The following is a 14,013-nucleotide window of genomic DNA, read 5'->3' as shown; positions in this document are numbered from 1 at the left end:
GCCGAGGGAGGAAAATATAAACATTTGGGCGGGGCGCCGGTTCTGCATTTTTTGTGCAGTGGAGATTGAATCAGGTGAGCGCCCCTTCCTTTACCCACGGCGCTCCTGCTGTGGGTCCCTGGAGACAGGCTAGGAGGCTACTGGACTAGTCGGAAGATATTTTTATTATACTTTCTATGCCCCAAATTGCCAGAGAGTAAAACTAATAACAATACAGCTAAATAGTGAAGGACGAAGGATATACAGGTCACTACAGGGGTTGGAGAAATTAAGCATTTTTCTCGCCCCAACCCCCTTCATCAAAGACAGTCTACTTACTTTATGGTGTAATCAATAAAGAACGCTGACCTGGGATCCAGCTCCACGCCTATAATTTCCTACCTAATTGTGCTTAGTCCTCAGTTCTACCTTTACAAAATGAAAATAATTGTGGCTACCACTTGTTGACATCTGCTGCATTAAAGATGCTTCAGGTAGTTTTTACCTTCCTTCATTATTGCAATAAATCATAAAATGGATGTTGTCCTCATTTTACATCAGGAATCAGGCTCAGAGAGATGGGGTAACTTGTCTAAGGTAAACAGCTAGTAAGTGCAAGAAGTAAAAATCAAACCCAGAACATTCTGGCTTCAAAGCTGTGTTCTTAAAAGACTGCCTCTTAAAATGCGGATATGATGTATTGTCTACCTTACGGGTAATATGGAAAGAATTGTGATTAATGCCAAATAAATCCCCTGTTTTTCTGTCCCATGCAGTGTCAGAGTCTGGTCTGCAGGAAAACCACGTAATGCTAATGGCAGAGATCATTGTGATAGTAAAGACCTATCTGTGTATTGACATTTTATGCAGTTTGTTACAATATTTGCATGGGATGCCATGCACGGGATGCCAAAAAATTTATACAAGTGGACACTTTGGTCAACGTTGCTCAAGCAGTAGTTCGCCATGATCAGAAGTGTCTGGACACTGATGGTAACCACTTTGAGCACCTCTTGTAATTACAGAAGTCAAATGTGACTTGTATTTATCTTTTGTTATTGGTATATATTGAATATTACAATTTTAGTACAGTTTTCCTTTCTTAAAATGTGTATACATTTTTTGGCACCTTCTGTATACAAGTCTCTGCACCCTTACAACTAGTAAGTGAGAAAGTATTTTTTTTTAATTAACAATACCTTGAAAAATGTAATCTCTCAATTGCAGATATCAATTATAAGTCTACACATAAAAATGAAAATGAGAGGGCTATTGAAAACCCACCTCTTTGTATATTTTTTATCAATTCTGCCATTCAAGAGTATTTATACCATCTTGCAGGCTCATTGTATTTTATTGTTCTGTCTTGTGGGCATTTTTTTTTTTAAAGATCACTGAAGTCTTTTCCAACATTCTACAAAATCACTACTTAAAATTTGCAACAATTCATTGAACATTTATTCTGTGCTTTATGTGGTGCTAAACACTTTGGTTATATTTAATTTATTCTCACAAAAACCCTGAGTTAGGTATTCTTAATGTCAATTTACAAACGAAAAGTGAAGTAATCTGCCTAACTTTCACACCTAGAAAATCAGTTAGACAGCCCTTGAACCCTACAGACTCCCAAGCCCATGTTCAATCATACTCCATAAAGAGAACAATTGTCCAACTCCTTCATGAATTCAACAGTAGATTTTAGGCAACATTTTCACCAAAAGAAATTACCTAAATTTCTTAACTTTTTAAATAGACTATGGCAGAAATGTAAACCAAGTGAGAAAAAGTTCCAAGTGAATGTGATTCTAAGAGCCTCATTCTGCATAAAATAAATCATTTAACAGAAGTAGAGATGCCAGAGTTAATGAGTTTAACAGCTGGCTGTCACTATGTTTTAATCCTATAACACAGAACATCAAAAGTTTGCATAGGCTTTACATCAAATATGCAGTTTCTTTCCTGATCCTGTCATTTATTAACTTTGTAACCTTATGCGAATTACTTCACTTCTCTGGGCCTCAATTTCCTATCGATAAAACAGGAGTAATAATTCCTATCTTTTGGGATATTGTATGGCTTCAATGAAATAACACTATATAATGTTTCCAGGTACGTGACGTGTGTTCAATAGCTGTTCTTTATGATGCTAGACAAAACACTTTTTCTCAAGTTATCTCTAATTAATTTTTAAAATTATTAGTAAGCCTGCAAAATGAAGAAAAGAGAAGTACAAACCTGGCCCCACAAAATCTCTCTTTGATTTAATGGTTTTAAGTTTTCTGAAAGTGCAGAATGAGAAAACATTACATTGTTACACATTTCTAATTATTCATTGTTCAGGCAACACTTTGTTTTATCCAAAAGCTCTACCTACATATGTAAATCTTATCATGGTTGTGAATGTCTTTGATTTTTTTTCACCGTTTTCAATCTAGTCGTGTTTTCCTTTGAATTCCAGCATCTTTCTTTGTCTGAAAAATAAATATTAAAAATGTTTTATTGTAGAATAATTTCTTGTTTAATAATTTCTGATAAAATGTTTATGATATAAAATTCATCATAAAAATTTATGGTAAAAAAAAACTATGATAAAAAATAAGCACCTTCTCATAAGGGGAAAACATTCAATTCAGGAAAATACCTGATATCACTTCTCTAGTAAAAGGGAAAGAAGCAGAATTTATTTTCATGCTTAAGGAGAGGGTTTTGTGTGTGTGTGTGTGTGTGTGTGTAAACAGGAAATGTGAACAGGAAATGAGGAACTGGTTTCTGTTATTTTTTTAACCTTTCTTTTGATGTATGAGACACACCATGCTCCATTGAGTTAGAAGACAGACCCTTTTCCTAACTTAGGGAAAGATTTGTGAACTGACTCTTGAGGACATGTGAGCACCAATGTGGGCCAGTGAGCTCTGGAACAACTGGTCCCCAAATCAACTGTGCTCTACAGATATTGGTAGACAAAAGAAGGATACTGACAGGGAGATTCATCCAGTGTGAAGACCTTAAAAGGGCTGAAAATTCAGACACCTGAATTGGATTCCTGGCTCCACTAGGGCAAGTTCATTATCTTCTCTGAATTTTCTGTCTCCTTTGTAAAGTCAAGATCATACCACCAATCTTATTGGGTTGTTGACATTATTAAATAAAATTTAGTGAGCATACTGTTACAGGTGGGAACTATTAAATGTGAGCCTTTTCTTATAGCTCTCCCTACTTACCTGCTTCATGCCTTCTGGCTGTTTTGGTGCTTGGGAACCAGTGCTTCTCAAACTTTTTGGTGGGGAAGGGACAGGGATGTGTGTGTGTGTGTGTGTGTGTGTGTGTGTTTTCAGTTCATTAAAGATTGACCTTTAGTAATATATAATAAAAATGAAATTAAAAAACATACAAAACAGGGGCCGGCCCGGTGGCTCAGGCAATTAGAGCTCCATGCTCCTAACTCCAAAGGCTGCCCATTTGATTCCCACATGGGCCAGTGGGCTCTCAACCTCAAGGCTGCCAGTTCAATTCCTCGAGTCCCTCAAGGGATGGGGGGCTGCGCCCCCTGCAACTAGTAACGGCAACTGGACCTGGAGCTGAGCTGCGCCCTCCACAACTAAGACTGAAAGGACAACAACTTGAAGCTGAACGGCACCCTCCACAACTAAGATTGAAAGGACAACAACTTGACTTGGAAAAAAAGTCCTGGTATTACACACTGTTCCCCCAATAAAGTCCTGTTCCTCTTCCCCAATAAAATCTAAAAACAAAAACAAAAACACAAAAAACATACAAAACAGAAGCTCATTTTTTTTTTTTTAATTGGGGAAGGGGAACAGGACTTTATTGGGGAACAGTGTGTACTTCCAGGCCTTTTTGCCAAGTGTCATGCGGGGTGTCAGGAGGGGTCTCTGGTCCCACTCCCCACATAAGAACACAGGACATGGTGAGGCCAAAAAGGAACACCCACGGAGCCATAGGTAGGGGAGTCATACCACTATACTCTCGCTGGCGGCTGGGTTGGAGACACAGGAACCAGGAGCAACACAATTCTCAACCCTCACTGTGCCGCTTGCAGACTCAGCCACCATCTTCTTGCTAGCTCCCCCTTTCTCCTGCTAGCCTACCCATGGCAGTTATATTCATGGCTAATGGCTCACTGGTTACAGCTGACGGCCAACTAGCCACAGCTGACGGCCAACTAGCCACAGCTGATGGCCATTTACTACCTGAGCCAGCACCTTTCTATGTGAGGCCGAGAGCCTGGAAACTGCTTTTTGGGGCTCTGTCCCCACACCAAGTCAAGTTGTTGTCCTTTCAATCTTAATTGTGGAGGGCACAGCTCAGCTCCAGGTCCAGTTGTCGTTTTCTAGTTTCAGGGGGAACAGCCCACCATCCCTTGCAGGAGTCGAACCTGCAACCCTGTGGTTGAGAGGATGCATTCCAACCAACTGAGGCATCTGGGAGGCAGCTCAGCTCAAGGTGCTGTGTTCAATCTTAGTTGCAGGGGGCGGAGCCCACCATCCCTTGCGGGATTCCAGGAGTTGAACCGGCAACCTTGTGGTTGAGAGCCCACTGGCCCATGTGGGAATCGAACCAGCAGCCTTCGGAGTTAGGAGCACGGAGCTCCAACCGCCTGAGCCACCGGGCCGGCCCAGAAGCTCATTTTTTTTATTGTTTTGGTCAAGTTGCTATAAATATTTCTAAATTATTGTCTCTCATCATAGTGTGTTTGAAAAAAGGGAAAGCAACAGTGATCTGGTCATAATTTCCTAACTGTGCATGTCATGCTGGGTAGTCACACCCCAAGCATATAACTTCTTTGCTAGAAAGGCTTATCTTTGCCTTAAGCAAGCCCTGTCCATTGTTTCTGCGCTTCTAGGTTAACACACCTTTGAAATGCCCTTTCAGATCCCTCCTTCTAATATCACCCTGTTAGACCCCCTCCTTCTAAAGCCTGCAAGAGAGCACACAATCTTAACTATTCTGTAATCCGATCCCTGTCTTGCTTTCTCCCACCTTTATGTAATCTCCCTTAGTTCCCCCTTTAATCTCAAATGCATAAAATAAACTGCAAACTGTTGCTCTCCTAAGCAGTTATTCTCAGCCTGTTGAGATCTTGCTTCCAGGTGTATCCTGTTTGGCTCAAATACGTTTTATAAAAATTTTCCACAGGATTGAAAACTGGTGGTGGTCACCCATTGGCAGACCATGCTTTGAGTAGTAGTGATTAAAGGTGAATAGCTATGTAAGAAGATGAACTTGAATCAAACGTGTTTTCATGAAAGAGTACTGTGAATGATGAAGCTTAATAACATGTTAGCTGTCATTATTGTTGTTGCCTCTTAATATACCCCTGTATTATTCCTGCCTAATCTTCAAGATGAATTCAAATCCTCCCTCTCTGTGTTACCATTTTGCATTCCCCCAAGCAGTCTGTTGCTCTTTTCCTTTGAATTTTCATGGTGTGGGGACAGAGCCAGGAGAGCAAATTCCAGGCTCTCAACCTCACATGGAAAGGTGCTGACTCGGGTACTAGATGGTCTTCAGCTGTGACTAGTTGGCCATCAACTGTGACTAGTTGGCCATCAGCTGTAACCAGTTAGCCATTAGCCACTAATATAACTGCCGTGGTTATGTTGATTGGTTGGTTGGTTGGCAGAGAAGCAGACAGCGGATTGTGGATCATGTGGTTCCTGTTGCCTGTATCTCTGTGGGGACAGAGCCAGGAGTGCAGTTTCCAGGCTCTCGGCCTCACATAGAAAGGTGCTGGCTCAGGTAGTAAATGGCAATCGACTGTGATCAAATGGCCATCAGCTGTGGCTAGTTGGCCATCAGCTGTAACCAGTGAGCCACTGGCCACTAATATAACTGCTGTGGCTATGCTGGCAGCAAAATGGGGGCTAGCAAGAAGATGGTGGCTGAGCTAGCAAGCGCGGATTGCTGTTAGGACGGCGGGTGGCAGATTGTGTGGATCCTGCTTCCTGTGTCTCCGGCCCAGCCGCCAGGGAGAATATCGTAGTATGACTCCCCTACCTGTGGCTCCGTGGGTGTTCCTTTTTGGCCTCACCATGTCCTGCGTTCTTGTGTGGGGAGCGGGAGCAGAGACCCCTCCTGACACCCTGCCTGCCAATCTCCAACCCAGCTGCCAGCGAGAGTATAGTGATCTGAACCCCCTATCCATGGCTCCATTGGTGTTCCTTTTTGGCCTCACCATCTTCTGTATTCTTGTGCAGGGAGTGGGAGCTGAGACCCTGCATGACATGGTATCAGAAGATTTACATTGTTCTGAACCATTAATGGTTATCTTGATTTTCCTGCTGCCACAATTTTTATTCTTTCTCTATGAATGGAAGCAAATAGATGGTTTAGCAATATCCTATTCAGATACTTCTGTTGATAGATTCTTACTAAAGACAACTTGTCTTTAAAAAATAAATGTAGGGGGCGGCCGGTTAGCTCAGATGGTTGAGTATGGTGCTCTTTACAAAAAGGTTGTCGGTTCGATCCCCACATGGGCCACCGTGAGATGCACGCTCCACAACTAGATTGAAACAACTATTTGACGTGGAACTGATGGATCCTGGAAAAACACACTTAAAATAAATAAAAGTTTTAAAATAAATAAATAAATAAATGTACAGGTAGAGAAAAACCATTTTCATCTGTTCATCATTCAAATCCATTTTTAATATTTTTGTCGTGTTTGACTCATCTTTTTGTAGTGATAGACATAAAACAGTATAAATAAACGTAAGGTCATGTTGTCCTCCAGTCCTAGCCCTGCTCACCTCCCAAGAAGTCTTCTAAGTCTTAACCTTGGTTCCCATGCAGGTCTTGGTGCTAAAAAGGTGTCCCCAAAGCTTAATAGTACTCTGGTATATACTGCCACCTAGTGACCTCTTTTGCAATGATACTAAACGATAGTGGGTTTCCTATAAGGGTCACCCACAAGGGTGCCTTTTGGGAAATTTGGGTGGGGACTGTGGTTTGTCACCTTATTGGGGATGCTACTGTCTTTTAGTGAACAGGCACACTATTAATAGATATTCTCATTTGCTTGGAAGAGCACTTCACAAAGAAGAATTGAATTGTCCTAAGTCCAAAATGTCTTTCTCACGTTCTATGCATATTCATGGGGATGAAGATTCATGTTTGCTGTTATCTGAGCCTAGAACCTAATTTGGTTTTATATAGAAACACAAGGTATTTTTAAAACAATTTTAATATAATCCTGAATTGTCCAGGAATGCTATTACATCAAGAAAAATGTGTACATCAAGAAAAGACTGTATTTTGTTTTCAGAACTTTACCAAGAAAGGTTTGTCACTGCATAAAACTGTTTCACTTGTGTAATATATGCACCTATTATACAAGTGAAACATCACTGCATAAAGGAATACAGCACACCTTTTTCAGTCTGCATTTGTGGTGATTCTATATGTGTGTTTGTATAGGAATATATCATTTAGCTAAATTTTAAAATGCCAAACAAGAAAAAGAAGTGATGTCGTGGGGACAGGGGAAATTTCCCTTTCCCTTTTAGTATTTCTGGCTGGTTAAATAAGGTAGAGTAATAGGAGAAATTAAGTTTTTAATACCTGCACACAGGGAATTCACATAAGCATGAAAATTCCAAAGACTGTGAGGCAAAATGTGGTATATATGTCATTCTCAACCAAAGAGGGGGAGAGAAGGGTCTCCCCCTCTTTGGTAAAACAATTTTAAAGGGAGGTAAAAAGAGTTAATGTTTAGTAAACAAATGTTTGTTGACCCATCTTGAAACAATAGGACATAGAGAGGAGTTTGACTAAAAGAGCCTTGCTGGGTTCCTCTCTGTCTATCACTTTCTAGTTCAGATTAAACTATAGCTATCTATGAGACTTACCTTCCTGGAGCAGGTCCTTATCCTCTATCTAAATCCTTTCAGGCAGGGTGAAAGTCAAAGGTTCTTTCTGAGTCTTTTGTTTCTTTAAAATAATTAGCTTAAAATAGTCAATATCTTAAAGAGGCATATTTTTGGGTGGCCTACTGCTTCCCCTCAAAAAAAAAAAATCTACGAAATCACAAATATCTGGAACAACAATTCACTCCTAAACAATTCAGAGTCAAAGAAGTAATCACAAAAACAATTAGAAAACATTTTGAACATGTGATAATGAAAGATAACATTTCAAAATTTGTGGGATGCAGGTAAAGCAGAGCTTAGAGGAAAATGTATAGTTTTAAGCACTTACATTAGAAAAGAAGAAATGCCTAAAATCCATGATAAAAAACTGGGGAAAAAAGAGTAAAGCAAACCTAAAGTAAGTAGCAATTAATATTTTAAAAATGTTCCTTCTCTTTCTTTCCCTAAGGGACACAGAGAAAACTTTGGGGGGAGAGATGATCAGAATGTTCTACATTTGTCAAATCATTTTAAATGGATGCAGTTTATTTTACTTAATTTATATCTCAGTCAGGTTGATTTAAAAACAAATCATCCCTAAGGCAGAAGTACATCTTTTGAATTTAGAGAATGTGGGAGTGGGCTTGTAAAAGGGATTATATAAGGCGTTAAAAGTCTTGAGCCCACCAGGTGGCTTAGGTGGTTGGAGCGCCATGCTCCTAACACCGAGGTCACCGGCTTGATTCCCACATGGGCCAGTGAGTTGCATCCTCTACAGCTAAGATTACGAACAAAGGCTCACCCTGGACCTCAGCAGCCGGGACGTAGGTGGGCTACCGTGGGCTACTGTGTGCTGCCAGGAGTGGGCAGCAGCCGGCGAGAGCTGCTGTGAGCAACTGACCAATAACCAGCAATCAACTGCCTCAGCCCGGGGATGGGAGAGTGGGGGGGGTGGGGGGGTTGGCGAGAAAAGGGGGGGAGCCTTAGTTAAGGCCATTGCTTTTTATTCTGGAGATTGGAATCCATTGGAGGATTTTGAACAGAGGAATGTTGTGATCTGATTTATATTACTGTAGGGATTGGATAGGATAACATATATAGGGTATTCTGCTCAGGGTACTCTGCTCAGTAAATAATAGATATATATTCCCTTGCTTTTTCTAAGGCAGTGTCTATGTGAAACATGAAACAATATCACCATCTAGTGAGGAAAATCCTAATTGTTTTATAAGCAAAGCCTTAAAATTTAATAAAGGACGTGAAGTTAAAATTTAAACTATGGTACTATATTACCCATAGAATTAAATAAATCAGAACTTCCTTATCTGAAATGATTTTCAGTAAATATAAGGCAATGTAGTTTCCAAGACACCGCTTTATTCTATTTCCACTACCACATGCAATTTTTTCCCCGAGGAGGTATTTCTTCTCAAGGTTTCCACCTCAAATGTTGGTAAGCCTTCATTTATAGCCCAGTTTTCAGTTGTAAGTCACACTCTCCCTGGGTGATCTCATTCATAGGCACTCTTATAACTACCATATGTGTGCGTTTAAAAACTTTACCTTTTGGGCGGCAGGTTTGCTCAATGGTGAGAGTGCAGTGCTCATAACACCAAGGTCACCAGGTTCGATTCTCACATGGTCCAGTGAGCTGCACCCTCTACAACTAGATTGCAAACAATGACTTGACTTGGAGCTGATAGGTCCTGGGAAAACACACTGTTCCCCGATATTCCCCAAGAAAAATTTAAAAAAACAAACAAACAAACAAAAACTGTACCTTTTATCTTCTGGCCAGAACTTTACTCAATTTCCAACTTCAAGGCATGTCCTCACCTGTATACTCCCACGGCCTCTCAATCTCCACATATCAAAACCAGAACTCATGTTAACTCACTCCAAATCTGTTCCCATCCTTCCTACAATATATTGTACATGAGAGGAAATGCTAATACAGGAACTTAGAATTCATCCTTGATTCTCTCCCCTCTTTTATTCCCGATATCTAATCAAGTAGCCATGGCTGTCCATTCTATCTCAAAAATTATTTCTCAAACCCAGGCTTCTACATCATTTATTTGGGTTCTCTTACGGTCTACTTTTACTCTTGTCTCTCTTTAATCTGTGCCACAAAATAGAATGAGCAACTATTTTCTTTCTCCTTTCTCCCTCCCTTCTGCTCTCTATTCATATATGATTTATTACCTGTTTATTTGAAGTTATGTCTGCATGTTGGGTTTTTTAATATTGAGGAAAAATATTTTAATGCGTTTAATTACACGTTTAATGCATGATATGCTCTTCTCTTGTTACCAGGAATGATGTTTGTACTTCGGTTCTTGTCTTCTTGAAGGAAAGAATTCAGGCAAGAGACAGAGTTTGTGCAGCATGGGACAGCAAGAAGTTTATTAGCAAAAGCAAGTACACTCCAAGACATGGAATGGGCTTACCCAAGAGAGGGAAGAAGCTTCTCTTTACATTGTGTGAGGGATTTTTACTCTATGGGTAGAATTGTCTCCCCCTCTCCCTATTATCTTCCCCTCTCTCTGCTGAGGTGTCCTGTCCTGCCTTCTGTTTCCGAAGGTTATTTCTCAGGGTGTAAGCACGAACCTGTCAATTTTCCACAATTTATTTGAGAAGCTCATTAAAATGGTCCTGAGAAGTAGGGTGTATATTCTGATAAGTGGGATGGTTTCCCTCCCTGTCTGGCATTTTTCCTTCTTGTAATGACATATTTTGTTTTCAATATCCTGCAGAGCAAGCAAGGTGTTTGTGCCCCAAGTAAGAGCAACTGCAAGAGGCTCTTAAAATGGGGCTATTTCCCGCCTTCTCCTGCTCATTTCTACCTTTCTACCTATCCTATCATTCTCAGTGTTAAAATGTATACATTAAAAATAAACCAGAAATCTCTTTTGGTGTCCTCTTTCACTACTCTCCTTAGAGGTAAACATCATTACAATTCATTTATTTATTCATTCATTCAATCGTTCAGCAAATATATATGAAGATCTATTATGTGCTGGGCAATCTCCTCAATGATGACCAAATCACAGTGAAGTTAATAGGTTTACACTAGTAGAGACGATAAAAGACATTAAACAATCACAAAAATAAATGTAAAATTGCAACTTAGTTAAAACCCAGGAGGTACCTGCTGCTGTGAGAGTATATATTAGAAAGACTTGATCTGATCAGGAAGGTCAGAGAAAGGTTTCTGAGAAGTAATTACTGGACCTATAGCTGAGTGGTCTAATAAAGTACCCACTAGCCACATGTGGCTATTGAAATTTAAATTAACTAAAATTTGAAATTCCATTCCTCATTTGCACTATTTACATTTCAAGCACTCAAAAGCCACATTTGGCTAGTAGCTGCCAAATTGGATTGTGCAGACATACGTATGAGTAGAACATTTCCGACATCTCAGAAAGCTCTATCAGAGAGTGCTCAGCTAGAGAATGAAGAGGTGTTAAACCAGGCAAAAAGGAGGGGAAGAAAATGCCAAGCAGACAGAGCCCCAAATGGCAGGAGGCATCTTAGTGAGAGTAAAGACCTCACAGACAACCAGTGTGCCTGCCAGATGCTACATAGAGAGGCTGAAGAGGACGAGGGAAGGCAGAAGCAGGTGAGGCAGAGTAGGACATACACCTTCCAAATTGCTAGAGCAAAAAAAAAAAAAAAAAAAAAAATCAAACAGACACAATCAATTCAATGAAAGACAATGTAAGATAATAAGAAGCAACAAAACAACAAAAGTGCCCAGTAAATAGAGGAAAAAAAGGATGACGGAGATGAGGTCAAATATATCAGATCTACACATGTACCTGAGGCTGTGATAATCTGCTTGAGGGAAAATACTACACTCAGTACAGCTGATGCAGGGGCCAGACCGGTGAATTAAATGGGTGTACGAGCTGACCCGCTACCTTTGCATCCTTAAGTCTTTGACAGTAGCATTCATTTCTGCCATTACCCCTGTTTTTAATTGATACTGTTTTTAATCTGTGTGGAGACAGTTTTCGGGCTTCTACTTTGCCTTTTCTACTACAATAATTCTTACACTACAAGTGAAGGAAATACTACGTAATGTGAGAGGCTGCCAACTAAATACATCATTAAAAATGAGAATGATATTTGGGAACCAGGAAATGATCTTTGATCTCTGGCTGGTTGTTACCTATGGATTTATCTCTCATCTCTTCGAAGATATTAATTATGTGTATAATAGTCTTGGAATTTGGGAGAAGGGAGATGGAAGGCAGGAAAACCTGTTAGAAGGCCACAGTAACAGGAAAAAAGGAGCCAAACCAAGGCCATTGTTATGAGGCATTTTAAGTTTTTGGAATGCCTGGATATCACTGTGTTCTTCACTAAATTACAAAAGAATCAAGAAGAGGGAAAACAAACAAAAAGTGCTCATGTGTAATTCTTATGTGAACTGTGGTTTACTAAATAAAATTCGCTTTTCATACTATGAAACACAATACATGAACATTATAATCAAGGGTATGGTGTCCATAAAAACTATCAATTTTAGTATGCTTGGCTCTTTTGAAGTATTTCTGTAATTGTTTATTTACCTGTTAAAAAGTTTTTCTTTATTCCTGTCACCAGATAAATGAGCAAGCCTCAAACATTTAAGAAAAATACGTAAAAAAAATTTGACTTTAGAAAAATGTATCCAATAACGTGCTCTAAAAAAATGAATTAATAAAAACTATCATCATTCAGTTTTAAGAGAGGAACCCAGGTCTAGCTCCCTGCCACAATAGCAATAATCTGATGTCATTAATTGATTAATAGTAACATTATTTAATAAGTAAGAATAAATTACTAGGTAACAACAACAAAAACTGCCATTTATTAAACATCTTTTGCTTTACACGCACTTTAAAATGATGTAGGTAGTAATATCCCATTTTTATAGATAAGGACGTTGTACTAAGAGAAATTAGGTAAATTGCTCTAGGTCAGAAAGCTAGGATGAGTAGAGTTGGGATTTAAAGCCAGGCCTGTCTGATGTAAATGCTAGTTTTCTCCTTATACTAAGTTGCTTCCATTGTAGGGTATTCCCCCTTTAATAGAGCATTCACAGCGATAGATTCCTTTCCTAATCATAAATTCTCAGCACGCAAAGGCCTTCATATTCAGCATTTTGCTCCACTGCATTCAACTGTTGTAAAAGAGAAGGTTAATGAAGAAGTAGGTCATAGGAACCTTTCCACCATCAACAAAAACACAACCCAGACCCCCGCCCCCTGCTCTAGTCTGTATTTGCATATAATTTCACGCAGGAGTCCAAAGAAAATGCCAGCTCATTTCCTGTGAATTCAACCACTCACTCACCCACCCGCTTTTTTTTTTTTTTTTTTTTTTACTTCTACCAAATATACACAAACTACTAAGAGGCCACCATCTCTTAACTGGAATATTCCTCCCAGGGGCAGCAAGAATCCCAAACTGAGCCTGCAAGCACCCCTGGGAGAGTTGACTAGCTTATGCTGTTACAAGTTATTCATGTTTGTGGGTATACTGAGTTCTTCTCTTAAAACTTTCTATTGAGATCACTGTAAGATTAGGTCTACCAGACACCTTGGAGAACACCAAGTGGGCATTTTACCCACCCTGCAGTGGCGAGTTTGCTGTCTCCCGCAGGAGAGACAAACTTGCCAGCCCCAGAAAGTTTGCATTGCTCTTGAGACCGGTCCCATCCTGCCACCTGGCAGAGACTAAGTACTCAACCAATGCATGGGTCTAGACCAAGCCATTGTCTGCCAGATATGATGGTCTCCAGACCAAGGAAGCGAGATACCCCGTCCAGTTCTACCAGGGCCTCGCTCCAAGCCAATGGTGTTTGCACGAATCCCGGCAGGATGCTTTTAGAACCATAGAATGGGCTGGAATCAGACTTTGCCACCTCCCGGCTGGGCGACCACGGGCAAGGAGCTTGATTCCTCATTTACAAAATGAATACACAAGGGCCCACTTTACAGGGGTGTGGTGAAGGGTCCGTGAAATTAAGCATGCAAAGCCCTTATTACAAGGCACACCAGTGGCAGAAGAGGAGACTATTTTGATTGCGAGGAAATGGGGGTTTTGGCGGGAAACAAGGGGGGGCGGGGAGAGAGCAGCGGAAGAAGTGGCTGCAAGTTCCGCGTGGCGC

This window comes from Rhinolophus ferrumequinum, chromosome 14 (genome assembly GCF_004115265.2).
Source record: "Rhinolophus ferrumequinum isolate MPI-CBG mRhiFer1 chromosome 14, mRhiFer1_v1.p, whole genome shotgun sequence".
Taxonomy (NCBI): Eukaryota; Metazoa; Chordata; class Mammalia; order Chiroptera; family Rhinolophidae; genus Rhinolophus; species Rhinolophus ferrumequinum.
Note: the sequence above shows the minus strand (reverse complement) of the source record.